Source organism: Manacus vitellinus, unplaced genomic scaffold (genome assembly GCF_001715985.3).
Source record: "Manacus vitellinus isolate BGI_N305 unplaced genomic scaffold, ASM171598v3 scaffold_5_pilon, whole genome shotgun sequence".
NCBI lineage: Eukaryota > Metazoa > Chordata > Aves > Passeriformes > Pipridae > Manacus > Manacus vitellinus.
The window spans coordinates 32,151,137-32,165,663 of NW_021940682.1; the positions used below are offsets into that span (position 1 = coordinate 32,151,137).

The 14,527-nt window shown below is 41.0% G+C and overlaps 1 protein-coding gene across 2 annotated transcripts in view; it reads right to left on the minus strand.

The window, feature by feature from the left end:
* Positions 1 to 8,853, minus strand: part of FRS2 (fibroblast growth factor receptor substrate 2) — a 52,986-nt gene extending 44,133 nt beyond the window's left edge. The window contains exon 1 of one of the 2 annotated variants that reach the window (XM_018080662.2): positions 8,743 to 8,853. The gene's annotated coding sequence lies outside the window, so the exon portion shown is untranslated. The remainder of the gene's footprint in view (positions 1 to 8,742) is intronic. The other variant, XM_029963564.1, reaches the window with a different exon arrangement.
* Positions 8,854 to 14,527: the final 5,674 nt, after the last annotated feature.

The following is a 14,527-nucleotide window of genomic DNA, read 5'->3' on the forward strand; positions in this document are numbered from 1 at the left end:
ACAAAAACCTTGTGACTCAAAGTTTCATGAGACACAAAAAGAATTATTTGAGTCCCTTGGCTTTCCTTATTAAGAAAAAAATATTACCTCTGTTAATTTTAGCTTATTTCTGCAATAAGTCAAGCATAGGACATGGCACTTACTTTGACTGCCAGTTTAAATTCAATTTGTATATAATTTCAATAAAAGTTTCAGATTGCATCTTATTTGCCTCACCAAAGAAACCTGCCAAGTGCAGAAAAAAATATTTACTAACTGAAATCACATAGGATAGTAAAAATCCACAAAATCTGACAGGGTACTCACACAATAGACTTCAAAGCACGCTACTGGTGCTCTTTACAATGTATAGTCACTAGACAAGTGAACCAGATTTCAAAGATATACAGCAACGTACATTTCACAGGCATCTATAAGAAAAGATGCAAAAGTAACAAGCATCCCTGTCAGCTTGGGTAGATAAAAATGTAATTCATCTGTATAAGCAAAGAGACAACAGGATACTCTAATACCCAAGAAGAGAAGTTAGAGGTGCAATCATTTTCTCTTGTAGTAGTATTAACACATGTGACATACAGTTATTCTCAAAAGTTTTGTAAATCAAAGTGAAGGATATGACATGAAACAGAAGTAAAGGCAGGGGAAGGGGAGGGAGAAATAAAGACTGATTTGAGCACCAAAAGGAGCAAGGAAAAAGAAGACTATGATGCAGAAATATGCAGTGTGAGTCTTTGAATTCAAAGACAATACGCTAGCTTTAGCTTGACGAGGAAACTAGCACTCAGAGTAGGGAAATGTTGTACCAGCTCTATTTTGAACAGATTGCAGAGATAAGAATATCAGGAGAAGAGGGAGAAGGTACTTGTAGTACTCCAGGTGACAGATACAGAAGCTTCATTTGCAAAGACAGAAGAAGAAAATGTGGTCTTGAAAATGTTCTTTGGACAAGGAAGAAGGAGCACATGAATAAAACATGACCATGGACTCAAGGAGAAGAGGAAAAAGAGAGGGCTACTCCCAAAAACAACTGCTCTTCCTGGGTGAGATTAAACCACTATCAGCAGTATCCCAAATGGCAAGTAAATGAGTTAAGTTTGAGAAGGAAGATAATGAGCTCTGAAACATTCAAAATTATTATATTAATAAGAAACACTGCAAGGAAATGGAGGGCTAAATGAAGGCACGTAAAGAGCCATAAAACTGTAGAAAGAAATGCAGTAACATAAATAAAGGAGATAGCCTGCAAGATTCCTATGAATGCTACACCCCTTGGGATTAGTGGGAAGAGGGTACAAAAGAGGGAAGAGGCTTGCAGCAAGCAGTACCATAAAGGCAGAAGAGGTCAAGTTTGTGACAGCCAGGCAAGTTTCTCTACATCATATGTCTTCTTATTCCCACAAAATTAAAGCAGCTTAGCTATATGTTTTACAAAAAGCCCAACTACACTTTGAAAATCTAAATAATTTTTAATTGTATTATTGTACCACCTGAACAGATGCACAGTAACAGCTACTTTAAATTACAGTTATTGTTGTGATTTAAAAGCAAGAGCTTATTTTATTTAAACTAAAATTTGTGTTCTAACTACATGCTTCAATCAGTGTTTGAGTTACCAAAAAATATAGACAACTAGAAAGAAAGCAGCATTACACCCCTCTATTTGTAATGGTTGCCTGAAAAGGCTAAACCTGTTAAGTGACATCAAGGGGGAAAGAAAAGTCCCCTTGTGTTACAGTGCGATTTTCTTAAAAGAAAAACAACAACTGTGCTTTAAAGGAGTATTTCAAAGAGATTAAAAGAGAAAAACAAACAAAAAACCCAAACTACAACAAATGCTTATACGTCAGAAGAATCTTAACATACTTCCATGAAGAAGTAGCCCTCCCTGTGTTTGCTTGGTATCTTAATTTGCCTTTGGTTTCAAAACCCTAGGCTTGCCAAGAGCTATTCCTCTCAAAACCTCAGGAATTCCATTACTAGTTTTAAGCTAAATTAAAGGAAAATAGAAGCATTCAACGCATTGCAAAAGTATGTACAAAGTGTTTGTTGATACTCATAAATAGACTGAAAAATTTAGCCATGTCTGAAGGATAACTGCTGCACAGTCAACTTTGTTTTGCTTTGCTGTGCTGCTAAGCAAAAAGCTACTGCTGTCAGTTCAGAGAAGCGCAACGTAAGATACGCTGCTACCAAGATCAAACACCAGCACTAGATCATTCATTTTTCACTTCAAGTTCATATATGAACTAAAGTTTGCATTTCTGCAAAAAAAATAGTGGGAGTTTCCCCTTTAAAGCAACTGCTTCAACATCTCCATTTGGGAAAAGATTTCACAGCGTCCTAAGACATGGCAAAACCAGTCAACTCTATACCCTGTCAAACATCTTGCAAGTAATGAAACAAAGACGTTAAATCTCAGAAATACATCTAGAATTGTGCTGATGAGTATCCTTCCAATGTTCACAGAATGTGAACTCATGATATTTTATGATTTTAAACAACCACTACAATCACATTTACCAACTAAATTATGGTAAGAATGGAATGCCCCCACCTGCATATCGTGCCAAGTGTCATAATAGGGCACAAGAAGACAATATCCCTGTGCAAAGTGTTTAAGAAATCTTCTTGAAAGATAGATGTTTCATTTGTGTCAAGGTGAGCAACTGGCACAGATAAGAACTATTATGCAGTTTAACTTCTTTGGCAGCAGCGATAGGAAAACAGTGAAAATATCACCACATTAGTGTTAACTGCAGCTCCCGCGAGAGATCCAAGACCTGTATCTTACACTAGAAACACAGGAATCCAGGTACTGGCATATAGGATAGAGAGCTTATTTTACCCTTGAAAAGGCAGTACATTAAAGCAACTTTTCACCTTTGAGTCAGGAGCACACAGTAACAGATCAGGGGGTTACAGTAACTGTCACCACTGTGGGAATGACAGCAGTAGCATCTCAACCCTGCCAGGACCAAAATCACTATGAAGGAAAAGAAGTCAGTTCTGCAGACTAAAAACAGAGGTGCCTGAATCTCTCCTGAGTTGGGTATACAGTACAGGAAAACTATCACTATCTCAGATACACCAACTGCCCTGTAGTTCACAGCTTTTGCTACAAGCATAGATACTTCATACACGTTTTCCTCAACAGCAAAGTAACAGACATAGCACAAGAAAAAGCTGAATAGCAAGATATACTTGAGTGCCTTTGCTATAAGATACACATTTATCATAAATAAAGGAAAAGGATAATTCTAAAACCTACATTTGGGTTTATTTTTTTAAATCCTAGTTCAAAAACGTACCAACACAGAGGTGTTTCTACCATCCAAAACTGAACCTGAATTTTTATATAAAACCAAAACAAAATAAAAATAAATAAATAAACAACAACAACAACAACAACAACAACAACAAAAACACCACAGTTCAGTGAGAAGAAGTGGCAGGTCTAGTAACTGTGGCTGACTCTGGAAGCTGAAGTAAATAAAGGTGGCCGTCCAGCACAGGCAGGTGTTATAGCAATGACAGGCAACAAAACAATCTTACACTTGCAATAATTCAGAGGAACATACTGCCTAACACAGATACTAGTATTATTTCATTGACTGAGATTCAGGCAAAAAATTTAGGGATTACCCTGGAGAATCTGAGAAGTCAGTGATAGATTATATGTCACTCATGTGACAAGGAGCTTCTCATCTCACTACCCCACATATCGATGTGAAAGCATTTTAGAGAAAGAACAAATAGGACATGAAATCTAAGTACTCTAAGACATGAGAAGGAAACAGTCAGTAGTCACAATGCCATTTCCACTAATTAGAAAAGAATGTATATAGTCAGTCCCAAACATGCAATAATCATGATTTTTTATTGTATAAACATCAGAAACAAGTTATTCGCTCTTTTTTTTTAAGCCAAGGGATAATAATTCCTGTTGTCATTTGAAGCTTGAGGGGAAAACTGAAATTCTGGAGAATCACATGGTTGCAGAATGATGGATCTCAATAAAGAGTGAACTAAATTGGTTGTCATGATTGTTGCCACCCTGCCAGATGCAGTGAAGAGGAAGCTTTGAAAAATACACCATACTTGGAGAATACATGATACAGACACACAAATTTATATGCATACATATTTATAAGAGAAAGCACCACACACCTGTTTATTACCAGTTCAAATTCAAAAAGAATCTTCACATCTAACACTGATTAAACAGAAGGGCCAACAAGGAAAGATGATGCTTAAGAGTGTAAAACTGAAAGTCTATTAGGACTGCTGTTCTACAGCTTGTATACAACCAAGATATTATCTGCATGCATTGTGTTAAATTACACATCTCTGGGCAGCAGTTTTCAGCCAACAGCTCCTCAAATACCTCTGTTAAAAAACTATCTTATTCAGTGGCAGACAAAAATAAAACCCATTACACTTGTTACAGAAAACGTCACTTAAAGGCTGCAGATAGGTCATCACTTCCAGCAGGAGCTACTGCCCAGAGTTACTCACCACCATCCAGCAAAGAGAGTGAATCACATCAGAGCACATTAACTGCCTTTGGGAAAAATTAATCAAAGTAACTGACCACTGAAGGCAGGTTGAGCTAATACTGTCCATTTAACTGCTGATTATGCCTAAAGCACATAACACTGCATACAGCTTCTCCTGAAAGGGTCATTTAGCATGGTAATCTACAGCAGAGAAGCACAGACAAATGGCTGATGGACACAGTATCTACAATTTTCACAGATATTTGGGGGGGGAAGATAAAAATCAATGCCTATCCATATCTTGAAACACTAAGTACAACTTCAGTGATAGGCTGAAAGCCTTAAGACAGATTTTGAAAACCACTAACCATTACAGTTACTTAAGAATTCACAGACTGCCTCCCCAGAAACTGACTGAAGTTATAATGTATGTCTTAGGGAAGCCTCACAATTTTTGCAGATTTGTTCAGTTTGTTTATCTACTCACTGCTGCAAAATATCTTGCAGTTTTCTTAGTGGACACTCTGATCACTATCTTTTCTTATTTAAGTCTTTTAAATTTAAGAACTCAATATACATGCTGAACAAATTTGTTGCAGTAATTTGATGGATGAACAGCAGTTATAAACAGGAGCATATTTTCCCATTAAGTACCTCTAAATGAAACAATAGGTACCAAATTGAAATATTTTTAAAAATTAGTTACTATACAAAAGGCCAGACTCTTCCCTCAAAATCCCTTCAAAGTACATACTGAAATTAGACTGTGGTTTAAGGGGTCTTAGATGTAAAATATGCCCATGAACCATAACCAAACAATGTCTTCAAACTCTCAATGCAGTACCAGCTTAACCTTACAGAATTAGGCCAGTATCAAATATACTTTAAACTGGCATAATGTGTCACTGTCACCAAAAGAAACAGACACACCCTGCTCCCCTTACTGCTTGCTTCCACCCCCATCTTTGAGCCAGCACAAATGTTTGTGCAGCAAACTGATCCAGCTCAAACCAAACCCTCCCCTCCCTGCCCCTGCCCCTCCCCCAGGTTAGTTCAATCCTCAGCCCGGCTCACCACAGAACCATACAAGTATTTGCCTGCACAAAGGAGGAAGCAGCAGAGTGGGGTGGAAGCAAACAGGACCATGTTTTTCAATGGTGGAGCTGATCTACACCAGCTGTACACTGATGCAAAGCAGGAGCAGGTCGCAGGCTGGAGTCCTGCACCATGGTCCTGACAGATGCAGGCCTATGAAGTGCCACTGTTCCCTTCCTCTCTGGGATCCCACCTCTTCACTCACATAGCCACTGACAGGTATGCAACTGCAGGTTGAGTCGGTTCAGGGTGCTGAGTCAACTAAATACTAATTCTACCATGAAAAAAAAAAAGTTGCTCATTTTCCGGCAGTTCAGCTTCCTGAACCAGCTCCCAGTGCAATCCTTACTGGCACAAGGAAGGAAAAGAAGGAAAGAGCCTGGGAATGCAGGAGGTACAATTTTGATCAGTTTGTGATGCTGTGGAAAGGCACTCATACACCGCCACATTTTAAATCTAAACGTGCCTGCACATCTGAACGTGATTATTTTAATCAATTCGTTCCTAAGATTATTTCAATTTTTTCAGAAACCTAGGTGGCCACAGTCCACTTGGACACAAGCTGTAGGAAGAGAGGTCAGTTCACTACATTAACTAATTTCACCCTTCATGTTTAATAAAACAAAGAGAGAACATTACTTATTCTAACTTAATGACAGTTTGACCAGATATTCTTTTAAACATCACTGATTAAATCACCTCAGGTATTTGCACAGGAACAACACATACAAAATAAAACCACTGCAGCCATGCTAAATATAAGCTTAATATTTTAGTATTTACAAGGAATTTAAACAATACTTTTGGTGATTAAAGTGATCTTACAAACCGGCCTACTCCGGAGTGAATTCCATCCATTATTCAAGAAATTGTTTTGCTTAAACTGCAAGTCCCAGTGGTCACGGAAGTGAACAAAATTAATTTCAATGCATTCAGAATCAGACACCTAACAAATACGGATGTAGCTACTTTCAAGATAACTTTTTAACAGTGAATTATCATAAGTAGGAGTACAGACTGTTAGCAGTAGTCTTGCTAACTTCCTAATAATAGAATTTATTACTGGATCATTAGATTTAGCAGAGAACTGCTTCCATAGGAAGTAAATGTATCTGTTTATGTTCATCCAGTTGACAAAGAAAAGAAACAATTATATCAATTCAAAAGATAAGGCATATCAACATTACAGTTCAAGAACTGAAGTGCAGAATCAGATGCATGTATCTGCAAACCAGTCTTCCCAAGTACCATGTCTTATATTTTTCCAGCTTATGAAACTATTTTTTTTCTCACAAAGCTAGATTCTTCCACAAACTACCACTTGCCCATTGCAGTAATTTAAGACAACTGGTCTTCTCTTCAACAGAAATTTCTTGTAGGATGAAAAAGTGTTCCAAAGCACTCTGCCTGTAAAAATTACACAGAAGTGAGAACAATTTATCTTGACTACAATTCACCACCAACATTTGAGACAACACACTGAACTGGAAAATGGAAACCCCTTTAACCAGATATTCATACAACTGCTGGTGTATTGTTTCAACACACATTTTCAAAGCATTCTTGACACAGAAGTAAATAGGGAATCTCAGTCAAGGAATAAAATTCTTAATTTCTTTCCCTTTGGAATGGAGTTAGCAGTTTTTGGGCCTGACCTGGTGATTTATACTGCTACAAGTTTCTTTTCAAGCAGGCATAGATGGGTGCGCTGTTCAAATGCACTTGCTAACCAAGGAAAACAGACAATGAATTTCCCTGGCAGTTCTGCTGACTTTAACAAGATAACAGAATGCTTATTGGATCTGAACCCGTATATCTTAACACCAAGCCATTTTTAACAGAGCAATAAATGTTAAAAAAGTAGTTTTTCATTACCCTAAATATAAATACATTGCAGAACTAGCAGAACAGATTTAATGACAGATTCATGATACACAGTTACTGCTAATATTACCACCAATTAAAGGAAAGATAAAAAATACTTATTCAGAGAACTTTTTTGCTCATTACACTAAATCTTGCTTTGTCACTAGGGCTTTAAGTTAAAAAAAAAATAAAGGACTATTCAAAAAAGTCACAAATTAAACACTTGTTAAAAATATTATTAATATCAAAACACAGTTGGCAAGATTTTAAAATCAACCCTGATTTCTACAGCGTAATTCATTGTAATAATAGCATTAATTTCAACTCACAGTCCAACAACACTCCTAGTGATTTCTAATGATGATTATAACATCTTATGCATTAACTTTGAACAAGATGCAGTGACCAGGAAGATAAGAACACATGCTTTCGTTTAAGAAAAAATTAAGTTTAGATGGAGAATCGAGTCAAACAAGTACTGAGACACCTCTGCGCCTCTTCAGATCTATCCTTGGTGCATTCACGTCTAGGGATATGTCAGGAAGGCAAGTTTAAAATGACGAGGCAGTGAGCTAGGTATAACTTTCATTCATACACACAGCACCACTTTGAAGAGCCTGCAGGATCCCCTTCCCCTGGCAGACTGTCTGCTGGTCCCAACCCACTGACCCGCCAGAGCTCTCAATTAGTCTCAAGGCTTGCACCTCTAAAGCCCCTGGGCTTGCTCGGCGATTTGAACAGCAAACGCGGTTGTCTCGGGAGGCATGTGACAGACGCAGCTGACCTGGGGGAAGGTGCGAGCGCTTGACAGGTCACACGGGATGAGACACGACGGTCAGACACGCCGAGGAGGCGGCAGGTCAGGCAGCCGGGACCGCTCCCCGCGCCAGACCTGCCTCGGGCACAGCCACCGCCGGGACAACTTTATCGCCTCCTCTTTGTTTTTAAACTCACACTCCGCTCGTCCACCGCCGCTCCCGCCCCAGCACCAGCCGCAGAACAAGGCGACGATCCCCCCTCCGCCCCCGCCGTCCCGCCCACAAACAACCCCGGCCGCAGCCCCCCGTGCCCGTGGGGGCGCCGCCCCCACGCACCTCCCGCACCCGGACCCACGGGGCAGGAGGAGCAGGTCCTACCGCCGGCACATCCCAGCCCTGGCTCCCACGGGAGGAGGCGAGGCAAGGGCTGCTCCTGGGCCCGGGAGGCTCCGCTGGGAGGGGCGGCAGCGGAGCGCCGGGCACCCCGCGGGAAGGAGCCGGGAGAGGGGGCAAGGACCAGCACCCACCTTGGCCATGAGCCCCGCGCTGGCCGCCGGGCCGGGCCGCCTGTGACGGGCGAGACGGCGCCCGCGTCGGGCTGGGCACGGCTGCGCCTCCGAGCGCGGCAGCGACAGGGCGCGCTCTGGGCCGGACCCTGCCCGGCTCCGCTTCCGGAGCGCGGCGCGATCGCCTTCCGGGCAGCCCCGCGGAGCCGCGGGCGGGCGGGGCGGCGGCACTGGCGTCGGGGCCGCGCCGGGAGCGGCGCCGGGGCCGCGGGGAGGGAAGCGGCTGCAGAGCGAGTCTTGCTGCTTCCTCAGGTTAAAAGAAAATAAAGAATTAAAGCTGCAATTCCGCGCACAGCTCTGGGAAGCGTTGGCTCGGATTGGCTTGGTTCCATGTAAGTTTTGTTGTGCTCGGTGTCGCCTCTGTTATTGCACGCACTGCCACGGTAGCTCCTCACCTACAGCCGTCGGAGCTGCGCTGTGTTCGTGAGGTTGCACTACGTGCGACGGAAAGCAGAGGTGGGCACGGTGCACATTAGAAACAAAGATACAGCAGAATTAATGTGGGAAACAAGAAGAATGGGAGGAGATGCCACACCTGCGTGTTGTGCAGGTTTGTGGAAATGCTCGACACTGCCGTTAGCCAGTGCAAAACCCTCCGCACACGTTTGTTCACTTACCTGCACATCACCGTGTCTGTTCCCTGTTTACAGCCCAAAACGTTTTGATCTACAATTAATCTTGAATATGTAGTTTTTGTCTGACACACAAACACATTGCTCACAGTTAGAGCAGCCGGCAGCCTGCACAAAACTCTCAGCTTTGTCTCGTATTATGTTACGTATGTTCTCTTATTATTCAGCTTCTCTGGCCTTGATCTAACTTCTGACCTTTTTGTCAAACAATGCCTTGCACTGAATTGCTTCACAGAACAGGTCTGTCTGTGTATCTGACTTTCTCAGGGGTTGTGCAACTCCTGTTTTGACTGTGTTTCAGTTATCTCATGACAGGGAGAATGGAGAATCTTACCCTCAGAGTTGCTCACTTTCTTCCCTTCCCTGGACAGTTACTGCTTTGTAGCGGAAGTGTCAGAAGCAAACAGATAACAGTACTCCACTACCCCATCATACATTTAATCTATAGATTTTGTGAGAGCTGGAAAAGCTGAAGTCCATGCGGAGATTTTCTTCAGGTGTACATGCTAGAAAGGTGATAATATCTAGAAGGAAGAGGGGACTGAGGTCACTTGTTCTCTTCGGCCTGGAGATTGAGAGACTGAGGGGAGACCTCATTGCAGTCTACAACTTCCTCCTGAGGGGAAGAGAAGGGACAGACACTGATCTCTTCTCTGTGGTGACCAGTGACAGGACCTGAGGGAATGGCCTGAAGTCATGTCAGGGAGATTTAGGTTGGATATTAGAAAAAGGTTCTTCACCCAGAGGGTGGTTGAGCACTGGAACAGGCTCTCCAGGGAAGTGGTCACAGCACCAAGCCTGACAGAGTTCAAGAACCATTTGGACAATGCTCTCAGGCACATGGTGTGATTCTTGGGGATGGTCCTGTGCAGGGCCAGGAGTTGGACGTGATGATTCTTTTGGATCCCTTCCAACTCGGCATATTCTGTGATTCTGTGAGAGAGCGCACAACTGTGGTTTGGCATTTGTACTATTGCAGCTGTTGGCTTCTGTGCATGTGAGTCAGCACTCAGAGAGCTGGATGGATAAAGCAGAGCAAATGGGATTTTCCTGCAGCTGAGTCATGTAATAGGTGAAGTTGTGTAGCAAACTCTGTCATCTAACATACCCTGTGTGCTCATATGCCATAAACATAATACACCGATGGGCTACAAAACATTAAGCTGCTCTTAAGACAAACATCTGCAGGATTCCTTTTGACCTTCAGGTCACAGGGCTGGCCTTAAAGTGTGTTCAGATTCAGTTGTTGATCCCAATCTGCGAGTCCACATTCAACTAAGTACGGTACCTTGCAATTTTTCTATAGTCATTTCAGCAGTGTCTTGGATGAGCAAGGAACAAAGTTTTGACATGTCTCTTCTTCTGGGTCATTTATTTTTCTCCCCCTTGAGCTTTCACCATGCCTTCACCAGTTCATGTGAATGGCTGCACTTAAATTTTGTGTTAAATTTGGACAGCAGAACATCTCTGACAGTCAAGTTCAATGTCTTCATCCAAGGTGAGGTGCTGGTTTTGTTCATGTGTGAAATTAATCATCCTTACTGTTTACCTGAGTGTTACCTTATCCACCTTACCCAGATTTACTGACAGACAATTCAGTATTTAGATACTGGAACTCTGCTGCGTTTTGTGGCTGTTATTTATCTTTCTCCAGGTGATTTTCTGGCTTCTTAAGACCTTGCTGTGTTGCATTCCTGCTGAGAATTTCTGTCACATTGTTGTTCCTTCTCTTTCTCACTTTGTAGATGTTTTGGATCTGTGACATACCGGTTGCTGCTCGTAACTACAATCATTTTTGTCATCCCAAACTGAGACTATTACAGCTGTCTTCAGATCCCACATAAGTTACTAGTCTTTCAAAGATTACATGGCTGCTTACAGACTTCTGCAAATTATGAAATTATATCTGTTGAAGTCCTTTGGTGGCATCTTTTAGATCTTGCTAAATTTTCTTTACATCAACTTTGAAGTCAAAGGCTTCCTCTGTTGTTTCACTATGGCTCACATTCTCTCTTTTTAGAAATTAGATACTGCTACTGCTTTTAAAGCTTTTCCATAAGTGGTTAGCCCATAGCTAAAATTTGTAAAATTATTATTTTAGTAACTAAACCTTTCACTTTGTTTGCTTGAGCATTTTTTATATGGTCTTTTACAGTGGCTACTGGGTGTGCTAAATGCATGGCTTTTTGAGGCAACAGAAGTAATCATGCATTTCATCGTTCTCTTGATTCATAACTGATTTACCAAGTTGAATGGTCATTTTAAAGGTCTTAAATTTTACTACTCTTTAGAATTTTCTCCTTTATTAATAATTAAACTTTCACCCCAATGAAAATTTTCAGGGTTTAACACCTCCTTTTTATTTAAAAATTAGGTCATATAAATATTTTGGAAAGATTCTTAGTCTTTGAAGATGAAGTAAAATTCAACTGCATTAGGTATATTGTAGCTTCTGTTTCCAGAAATGCTCATTGCACTGCCATAATGTATTTCCATGTTGGTTCATTGACCCCTATTGTTCCAGTTTCTGGATTCTTACAAGATGATACCAACATGTTGTGGTGGGTTCTATCATGAAATTTGAAGTCTGCAGGTGAAGTGCTTTTGCCTATGACCTATGTTGATTTAGGCAGTATTCAATTGTGTAAGCAAGAGTGCAATCTGGTCACATACAACATTTTAACAGCAGATTTTCCCCTGTACTCAGCACTGGTGAGGCCACACCTCGAGTCCTGTGTCCATTTTTGGGCCCCTCACTACAAGAAAGACATTGAGGTGCTGAAACGTGTCCAGAGAAGGGCAATGAAGGGTCTGGAGCACAAGCCCTACAAGGAACAGCTGAGAGAGATGGGGTTGTTTAAACTGGAGAAAAGGAGGCTCAGGGGTGACCTTATCACTCTTTGCAACTACCTGAGAGAAGGTTGTAGCCAGGTGGCGGTTGGCTCTTCTCCCAGGCAACCAGCAACAGGACAAGAGGAAATGGCCTCAAGGTGCACCAGGAAAGGTTCGAATTGGACATCAGGAGGAAGTTCTTCATGGAAGGGAGTGTCAATCCAGTCATGTTATATTCTGTGTCCCCTCGTGTGGCATAAGTAGAATAACACTTTGTATATCAGATCCAGAAATTTTTGTTTTCACAACCAAACAAACCTCTTGCATACAGTAAGGGCCATACAGCAGCTACTTATAGCCTGATCCTGCACTTTAGAAAGCACACCTCCCCAGTACAGTTAATAGTATTTTTTTCAGAAGAAGTGCAAGACTAAGCTAATCATTATAACCAGTTCACTGCTTCATTGAGCATTGTCATCGTTAGTTGTGATTTCAGTTAAAAGTGGAAAAAAAGTTCAATAGTAAATAAATGTGTTTTGCAGCTGGACATTTTAATTCACATAGTGATTTTTTTCCTGAAATGATTGCTGGAATATGACAGACTTTCTGCTCTGATTCCTGTGGTAGCCAGAAAAAAGTCAAGCAGACCTGGTCATTCAGGAATTCTTCAGATGGCTATTTGTATTGTAATCTGTTTTTCTTCAGTTGTATAAATTGTCTTCCTTATACAAATGCACCACTGATATTGTTAAAGCATCTGCGAGCTTCAAGTAGTATTCTATGGAAGACAGGGTACTTCTTGTGACAGTCAGTTGGTAGACTTTTAAAGATAATACAATGATTTTAAACTTAGGTATTTTTTCTGACCTCATTTTAGACTGAGCTTGCTATCTGAGATACTATGTCATTTACTCTTTGAGATGTTAGATATTTGGTGCTTTACCATTTGAATATTCAAAGCCTGAAAAACATCATTGCAAGTGAAGCTGCTTTTTGGACCTCACAAATATATATACTCATTCAGTTCTTCTCACAAATGAATGTTCTACGTAACCAAATTGAGCTGGTTTCATTTTCCTAACAAAGGCTGTTGCATGCAATTCCTGTAAGTTCTCAATGATTGTTTCCCTGGAGGAGCATCTATGTGTTGACTGTAGAATGTACACACGTCTGTTTCCAACTAGCCTGTAATAACTAAGTGGGTCGTAAATCTAATTAAATGCAAAAAAAATCCAGTGTGTTGCAGTAACATTCAAGATCTGACTTCAGCTGACAGCATTTCTTTTCTGAATGAAGACTGCTCTATGACCTTACTTCACCCCTTCGTATTTCAGAGTTTCAGGGCTTCGGAACTGTGCACACTTGACTATGTACTATGTACAAAGCAATGTTCAAAGAGCATTGTCACAATAGCAAACTTAAATATTGGGCAGCTTGTGCAGCTGTAGTTTTGACTCCCTTGTGGGCACCAAGTGTGATAGAATTAAGTAGCCTATCATAACCTACCGTTTTTCTATTTTTGCTTTCAGGACACAGAACAGATACCTCTCACAGAAGAAAACAGCTGGTTATTTTAAATCTCTGCATGCAGCAAGTGCCCTTTGCTTTATTCATTTAGTGAATAACTACTTAGGTATTCTTAGGTCATTTGTCATTGTGTTAGTTGATACTTCATTAGCATTAGTGGAATTTTTTCTGTGCTTCTTTTTCAAGACAAGAAATTTAGTTTCATTTTACTTCCAAGGAAGTGTGGAGGTATATACGAGCAATACTGCACTGCTTGTACTTGTGGCAGTTAATATTGGAGAACCTTGGTGGTGGGTGAAGTCAATCACAAGTAGTTCTCTGTCCAGGTTTCCTATACAGTGCATGGCAGAAGGAAGTGGAGGAATGGGATCATTTGGGATCCACTCTGAAAAAGAAGCTGGCTAAACTTCTCACTGTGAAATGACATTTATATGACTGAAGTCACAGTGACTAGGGGTTAGTGCTAAATAATCTTATTGGATGCTGGCCTTGTGTCAGTTGTGTCCTATGAGTCAGTATTATGACTGCTATTGGAAAACCTGCAGGTGGACTATGCACCTTTACCTCAGCCACAACAGTGCTAATTTGGGAATGTTCAGTTAAGTCCACACTGTGAGTTCATAACCAGGACGCTGACAAATAGTCCATTTTGCCAACACAGCTACATGAGAGGTGTTTCAGTGCAGAGGGAGAACAGGCAGGCAAGTACAGCTGCAAAACTTTAAAGTGTGTCTCTCAACATCCTCAGAACTAAC